The sequence below is a fragment of the Podarcis erhardii genome (genome assembly GCF_964252035.2).
Source record: "Podarcis erhardii genome assembly, chromosome: 2".
NCBI classification, from domain to species: domain Eukaryota; kingdom Metazoa; phylum Chordata; class Lepidosauria; order Squamata; family Lacertidae; genus Podarcis; species Podarcis erhardii.
This window is the reverse complement of record NC_138498.1, coordinates 20,285,883-20,294,504: the sequence shown is the minus strand read 5'-3', so window position 1 is coordinate 20,294,504 and position 8,622 is coordinate 20,285,883. Positions and strand designations below refer to the sequence as shown.

General features: G+C 44.0%; 1 long non-coding RNA gene across 1 annotated transcript; it reads right to left on the bottom strand.

Annotated features, from left to right (window-relative positions):
* Positions 1–4,718: 4,718 nt before the first annotated feature.
* LOC309335101 lies at positions 4,719–7,652 on the bottom strand. The gene is made up of 2 exons (XR_014153342.1): positions 6,706–7,652; positions 4,719–6,673 (listed from the first exon to the last, which is right to left on the bottom strand). It is a non-coding gene; the product is annotated as an uncharacterized lncRNA (long non-coding RNA).
* Positions 7,653–8,622: the final 970 nt, after the last annotated feature.

Sequence of the window (8,622 nt, the reverse complement as noted above, 5' to 3'; positions counted from 1 at the left end):
GGCGTACAGCTTCTGGGTCATGTGGCCAGCATGACTAAGCCGCTTCTGGCGAACCAGAGCAGCGCACGGAAACGCCATTTACCTTCCTGCCGGAGCAGTACCTATTTATCTACTTGCACTTTGACGTGCTTTCGAACTTCTAGGTTGGAAGGAGCAGGGACCGAGCAATGGGAGCTCACCCCGTCGCGGGGATTTGAACCGCCGACCTTCTGATCAGCAAGTCCTAGGCTCTGTGGTTTAACCCACAGCGCCACCCACGTCCCACTATGGGGGACTTAGGTTACTGTAATTTTAATATGTCGCACAAAAATAATTTTGCGATTGCCAGCCTTAGGAGGAAGGAGGGAGCTGGCATTAAGATCTTGAGCTAACAAAGGCAGCATAGTGATCTCTGAAGCTCGGTTCGAGACAATTATGCCGTCGCTCAGAGCAAAAAGTCGGCTGAATGTATCTGACCCGACCTCATTTTGGAATCAAAAGCTACATGCAAATAGTCTTTTAAAAGGTCTGATCGCAGGCACAATATCGGGAGTCGAAATGCCAAAGCTCCTCCTTTGTTCCGAATCAGTCAGGGAAGCAGAAAGGAAAGGATGTTGGGAGGATGCTGACACCATGATGAAGTGACCCCCCGGGAGGGTTCATTCAGCCCCAATGTACTCCGCACTCAAAACCAGCCCATCTGCTGCCATTAGAAGCCATTGAGGCACTTGATCTCTGAACTGCTCTTTCTACCACCAGCAAACTCACAGCCCATTCCCCCCTTCCCCAGTGGACATCCACATCCACAGCTAGTTGGGTTTGTCGGTGGGCCGTTTTCCCCAACTGCAGGTCTACTGAAAAGGGGAAATGGCGGAGCCCACTTCAAGAGGGCAGGAAGACCCCAGTGCGGGTTTATATTTTACGAACATCTGAAAACGCCACAACAACCTGAAAATGATTTATAGATGGTATTTAACTTTGTGTAGACTTGCTAACAGGGATGCGGGTGGCGCTGTGGGTTAAACCACAGAGCCTAGGACTTGCCGATCAGAAGGTCGGCGGTTCGAATCCCCACGACGGGGTGAGCTCCCGTTGCTCGGTCCCTGCTCCTGCCCACCTAGCAGTTCGAAAACACATCAAAGTGCAAGCAGACAAATAGGTACCACTCTGGCGGGAAGGTAAATGGCATTTCCGTGCACTGCTCTGGTTCGCCAGAAGCAGCTTGGTCATGCTGGCCACATGACCCGGAAGCTGTACGCCGGCTCCCTCGGCCAATAAAGTGAGATGAGTGCCGCAACCCCAGAGTCCGCCACAACTCGACCTAATGGTCAGGGGTCCTTTTACCTTTTTTTAAGACTTGCTAAAATGTTTAAGTCCGAATCAGATAAGTGATGGAGATGAAATGAGGTTGAGGGTACATTCTATCATATGTGGTAGATCTCTAGAAGGGTAAAGAGAGTATTGGGAAACAATATAAATTGAAATTTTTGAATTGAAATTTTTTTTTTTTGAAAAGTACCTTTCCAAAAAACCAGAGTCCTTTCTGTTGGGGATAATTCAAAAGGAAATTCCCAGGTGTTAAAAAATATTATTTATGTATGCTACTACCACGGCCCATGTTTTGCAAGCCCCAAAATGGAAAATGAGTGAGGTCCCAACCAAAGAAGAATGGCAACTTAAGCTGATGGAATACATGCAGCTTGCAGATTTAACATATAGAATAAGAGAAAAAGAAGAACATATCTTTAAAGAAGACTAGAAAAATTTTACTGGATATATGGGTGAAAATTGTGTTCGTTTGAAAATGCTGGCAGCACTAAGATAAATTCAACAGTGTAAATAAGTTTTGGTGGATGTAACAATGGATTACTGAATGGTTTAGTTCATGTAAAATATGCCGGGATGTATGGTATGCAAAATGAACCAGGAAAGAGAAGGGAAGTCATTGAATTAAGGCTGTTTAAATGAATATTTTGAAATGTAAATTAGAAAAGTAAATATATATATATATGAAAACACCACAACACATGAAATGCTTTTTGAACTACAGAACAATTCTCATTTCTGCATGACACTGGGGCTCCTGCTGCCCACATCCCAGCCTATTTTATGAAATCACAGCCTGCCTTTCTCAAGCTGCTGCGATTGTACCACCCTGACTTGCAAACTCCATGGCCTGGTGCAAACGTAACCAAGGCCATGGTTTAGTTTGGCTTCCGTGTGTTGAAAGATAATAAATGGGGCTGTGCACTCCTCCTCTATGCAGAGTCAATTTAAAATTGCATGGCTCCACAAATCAGCTCGGTTCACGTCTGAACCACCAAGCCATGGCTGGTCATCGTCTTTCAGTTTCGCATGGGAAAACAGCTTCAAACTATAGGCCTTTCTGTCCTAACTTGGAAGGCAAGCACAGAACCTAGTTGCTGGTAAACTAGAGTTTGCCAGAACCGGGAAAGAACAAATTGGATTGCACCCAATGGTGTTGCTCACCTGATCACAAGGTTAGCAAAAGACAGCAACAATTTCAGCAATTCCCTCTCCCACCTTGCAGCCCCCCCACCTCCCCTAAATCTGCTCCGAAGGAGGCTCCCCCAAGCAAATTTATAGGGGGCATACAGAGGACTGGACTGCAAGGGGAAGAGGGAGTCACTAAAAAAAATTCCCTATGTTTTGGGGATGCAAGTCTTACCCATCGGCACAGTGACACCACTGGATTCAGCCCACTGAAACTTGAGTTGCAAACCCACACTACATCTCCAATCCTGCAAACCATGGTTTACATTAGGACCAGAACATCATGGGTAAAACAACCCACGACTGGAAGATTCACTTATTAGCTATTGTATTAAGCATTTCAATGAGGGGCGGGGGAGTGAAGAAAATTTGCAACTCTCTGAATAATTTGTTTTAGAAAGCAAAACAAATTCCTTCCAGTAGCACCTTAAAGACCAACTAAGTCAGTTCTTGGTATGAGCTTTCGTGTGCATGCACACTTCTTCAGATACACTGAAACAGAAGTTTCCAGACCCTTCTATATAGTGAGAAGGTGGGGAGGGGTATTACTCAGAAGGGTGGTGGGAATGGGTGATTGGCAGATAGCTGTGATGAGCCTGTTGACGACTCTTAACGACTGCAATAGGTCTTACAGGAAAAAGCAAGGGGTGAAAAATGGCTTTGTCATGTATAATGAGATAAGAATCCAAGGTCTTTGTTCAGACCAGGTTTCTCCATGGTTTTAAGTTTGGTGATAAGTTGTAATTCAGCAGCTTCTCTTTCCAGTCTATTTCTGAAATTCCTTTGTAGTAAAACAGCTACTTTGAGATCTTGTATAGAATGTCCTGGGAGATTGAAGTGTTCTCCTACTGGTTTCTCTGTCTTGTGATTCCTGATGTCCGATTTATGTCCGTTTATTCTTTGGCGTAAGGTCTGGCCTGACGCCAAAGAATAAACAGGCCAGACCTTACGTCAAAGAATAAACGGACATAAATCGGACATCAGGAATCACAAGACAGAGAAACCAGTAGGAGAACACTTCAATCTCCCAGGACATTCTATACAAGATCTCAAAGTAGCTGTTTTACTACAAAGGAATTTCAGAAATAGACTGGAAAGAGAAGCTGCTGAATTACAACTTATCACCAAACTTAAAACCATGGAGAAACCTGGTCTGAACAAAGACCTTGGATTCTTATCTCATTATACATGACAAAGCCATTTTTCACCTTTTCACCCCTTGCTTTTTCCTGTAAGACCTATTGCAGTCGTTAAGAGTCGTCAACAGGCTCATCACAGCTATCTGCCAATCACCCATTCCCACCACCCTTCTGAGTAATACCCCTCCCCACCTTCTCACTATATAGAAGGGTCTGGAAACTTCTGTTTCAGTGTATCTGAAGAAGTGTGCATGCACACGAAAGCTCATACCAAGAACTGACTTAGTTGGTCTTTAAGGTGCTACTGGAAGGAATTTGTTTTGCTTTGACTATGGCAGACCAACACGGCTACCTATCTGTAACTTGTTTTAGAAAGGTAAGCTAGGCTTTTTCATGCAGAGGGACGGACTGATCCCTGATGAACCCCCCAGGGACCAAAGTTTAGAAAGGGTACATGACCATTCTCAGTTCTTAAAAAAATACATTCGGGGGGGGGGCTCTCACAACAACCTTTTGGTATCACTGATCACAGCAGGGGACCTGTGAAGGCGTCTGCATTTTGTTTTCAAAGGGCAATTTTTGCCGACAAAAAAATTTGGAGAGCTCACATGCATCATATGGGCTGCAGGTTAGTAACCCCTGCTTTAAGGACATAGGAAGCAGCATTATACAGAGTCAGGCCATATGGCCACTATTATTTCACCAGGGTTTCAGGAAGAAGTCTTTCACATTCAATTCATAGGTGCCCAAAGTTGAACTCAGGAGCAACCACAGGCAAACTACATTGTCTGCCCTAAAGCCCTTGTTTAAAGTTTATGATCTGCGTAATAAACTAGTGGCTCTTCTCTTTTCACTTGTGGCAAATTCCAGGCAGTAGGTTTACTTATTTATTGCTGCAAAAGCAAAAAAGCATCACAGCACCCCAAAAGCAACCATTTATTGTGGGACCACTTTCATAGACTACAGCCCACATAACATCAAATGTCACACGCCTCTTCTGTACCGACACAGGCCATTCATATTTTTGCTAATAGGTTGCTTGATTGGAAACCATTATTATTTGAAAAAAAAAGAGGGACACAAACATTCGGTGCCAATCTTTTATTAACAGATGATGTAAACAAAACAAAACAAATTCAGATAAGTGTCTCACCAAAGAGCAGACAATACAGATTCAGATCCACACACATTTTCTTCGGTCTAAATTCACACAAGAGGAAAACAAACAAACAAACAGACCGATTGATAGGAAACCCGGCAGCTCTCCAAAGTATGAAAACAGGGTCCCTTAAAAAAAGAGGAGACAAGAGGTTTCTTTTTAGCACATCACCTGTGCAGCATCATGGAAAGGAAGATGTACGGAGAACTCTTAAAACCGATTCTGACGGCTTGTAGGACTTGGGAGCCGTGCAGGTTAAAATTCTGTTTCATAAATCACTTCGAATATTCTGAAGGACTGCCCCACGTCATCTTAGTACTTCTCACAACACTCCTTTAATACAGAACGGTATTCTCATCCCCACCTTATATAGAAGATAAGCAGAGGGAGAAAAGATGCCACCCAGCGAGTCCTGGGTGTCTCAGCTCAGACTCTGAGGCCTAGTTCCCACCGAGAACCTAGATTCTGAGCCTAGTTCCCACCGAGAGGAGCTGTTCCTCAACACTTCAGACTGAAGGCATAAGGCTTCTTTCATGGAAAAAGATATTCGTGCACATAGAAAGGAAAGGGGTTCTAGCCTAGCCTGCTCCCAGTTATGTACAAAACTAGAATTGGTTCTCCCCCCCAATGGAAAATGATCCTTCTATGTAATCTGCCATCTGCAGTCTGAAAGACTATATGTAGCTCAGGAACATTTTGACTGCCTCACCTGTAACCTGTGAAAGCTAAGCATTAGTCACTACCCTGATTCTGGATCTCTGGGATGTGATAAAGCGGAATCTCACTTAAATGCTGAAAACCCAAGAATGCCCACATGTAGGACAGCTGCCCTAAGCCCCCGAAAAGCAGGTCAGACATTTGGAATAATTTACAACAGCTATACACTGCGGTGGCAACTCAGATGTGCTCACATGGAACAGCAGGTTTCTAAAATCAGAGTATGACCACCAGCCTGACATTAAAAACCTCTTAAGCCACCCTTGTGAAACTGGATTCCACCCAGGGGAAGGTGTGGTTGAGTTATCATTCCATCTAAGCACTGGAAGCTGTTTCAGAGCACACATTCAATGATGAACACATTCAAGTTTCAACCATGTCTTGACAGCACCCATCCAAAGGGTATGATGTGGTTAAAAACAAGACATGTCATTTTACCTTTTCACCTTTCAGCTATGAGCTATCTGAGCGTTTCAGAGACCATTGAGAAAGAGATAGAGATATAGAGAGAGAGGAAGAAAGAGAAAGAGAAAGAGACCTACAACCACAACTGACTTATTAGGGATAGTTACTCTGGCTTAGAGGGAAATCCTACACACGCTAACTCAGAATTAAGCCCCATTAAAAAGAACGGAACTTCATCCCAGGTTGCAAGACTGTACCCTACCTTAAAATTTTGGTATGTAAAAGGGTGACAGTGGTAATAGTCTTGCAGCCACAGCTATAAGCCGACTTCCCAGGTTAAGGGGCTATAATTGGAGGCTACATTCCAGCTTATTATCATTTAGAACTATAACAATATCAGACCTATTTCTACAATTTTGGTTAAAATGGAGGGGGGGGCATTCTTTTATGGAAAGTAGTCTCCAGGAGTTAGTTGTGGAGAAGAGGACATGGTGACAAGTGAGCAAATGTAAGCAAGGACGTAGACTGTATCACAGGGGAGACCTGTGGCCCTCTGAAAGCTGCTGGAATATAGCTTTCATCATCCCTGATCACTAGTCACATTGGGGGTGAAAGTCCAGCCTCACTGGTATTTGCTTTGGCCACATAGTTGCTCTTTCCTCACTAGGAGGACCCCAGACTAGGGTTTTAACACATGCCCTTGAACTTTTGAAGGCCAGAACAACAGTTCTTTGGCTCACCTCTCTCTCTCTCTCTCTCTCTCTCTCTCTCTCTCTCTCTCTCTCAAAAGACATGCCATCAGAAACATGGGGTGTATCCTGGAAAAGGCTGGTTAACTGCTCCATGCCTCTCCTACATAACCCCAGCTTGAAAGCACAATTCTGGCTATGCATAGACCATGGTGGGCAACAACCATCTCTCAGGAAGAAAATGGAGCGATCGTGAGAGCGGAGGGAACTGAATGCGCTATGCCAAGGGCACTGAGTTTTCAAAATAAGCAGTGCACGCACACAAGGCCTTGAGACACCATCCTTGCCCTATGAGCAGTCACCACTTGCATGCTCTAATTGTTTCTGTACACCTTCTATGTTTCAACTAATTAACCTGAAGACAAATTCAAAGACAATCAAGTACAGTGGTTAGGGACTTTTGGTTGACGCAAACTGACCATGCGGACAACACGCACACCTTCTGAAAGATAGCACTTTCCCCCCCTGCTCCGCGAGAATGAAAGCATTGCAAGGTAGAATAGCTCACGTTTAAAGACACCCATTTTAGAAGTGTGTGCATTTTGAAAAACAAAAAGACCTAATCTAGAATGCAAATACCTCAAGCAACATAAATCATATATATATATATATATAAATTCCTGAGAAAGATGCAGTGCTGGTACTGGAGAGCAAACGAATGAGACATCTCATTTGCAATGGGGAACGACATGGCGAGACAGTTTGCACTCGAAAGGGAGTAGAATTTTTCTAAAATTTACCTGACATAGCGTAAACGGTTAACCTTTCGGAGGAACTCTTATAAAGGGCCATGGGGCTGAAACTCCCAGCGCCCCATCTGGAATGCTTACTCCAACTTGTGTGTTGGTATCAGGCTGCTGAGAATTTTCCTGCCATCAACAGAAAGGGCAGAGGGAAGGAAATGCTTATTGTAAGGACACAAGGTAACTCGGCCTACATGCCACTTACAGAGGCGGAAGAGGGGGGCTGTGTCTGCAGCAGCGCTCACCCCGTGTCAGTGTGTAAAAACTAATGCAGCAAATCTGAATCAGAAGCAGCAGCTGCAAGGGAGCACCTTAAGTCTTCTTACCTGCAACAGGCTCCCCATTTGCATCAACACCCAAACACGCGTTCCTGTGCTCAGATATCTGCTGACTTCTCATTCTCTCAAATGAGGCGCCCTGCGCATAAGCTGCTCTCTACATGCACCACAACACTAACTTCTGAATTTGAGTGCCTTCCAGCATTCGAAATGGCTAGAAATGCGCGGCACTTTCTCACAAGTGAGCTGTGAGGCTGGCACTCTGAACTTGTGGGTTATTTGGGGAAATCTTCCCAAGTTCTGTGCAGCAGATTTACTTCTGACCAGTACGCAGAGGACTCCTGGTTTTCGCCTCCCAGCTTTTTGCCTTGAGATGTGCCAGGGAAGTCACCATCACAACCAGCCCTAATTTCACTACAAATAAGATACAACCCTTTTTTCCCCCTTGGGGCGAGGGGTGGAAAGCTATGTAAAGTACTCAGACATAAGGTGGACTTTGACTTAAAAGTTAAAAGGGGACTATTTTAGCTGATGCAGACCATGTAAGCTCAGACAACAGACAGGTCTACGTTTCTCATTGGCCTAAGTTCTCACGACGACATTAAGCAGCAGATTATAAAAGATCATATACAAATTATTCTAAAAAGAATAAACTCGAAAAGCAACTAGACATCAGTGCTTCAGTCGCTTTATTTCAGTAGCAAAGTATGTCACACAATCCAACAATTTCCATTTTTTTTTATTTAAAAAAGACTTCCTTAGAGAGTTCTAGAAAAGCAAGACCATGTGTGTCTGTTTGCTCTTCTGAGTCTTATCCAAAACCAGTTTGTAAAGTTCCACTAGCCAAGGAGCAGTAACTTTTAATTCATTTCACTCTTGCTAGTTAGAGAGGCTGAAGCTACTTAAGAATTGCCAATGGTTTTGGAGAACTTTGCTCCA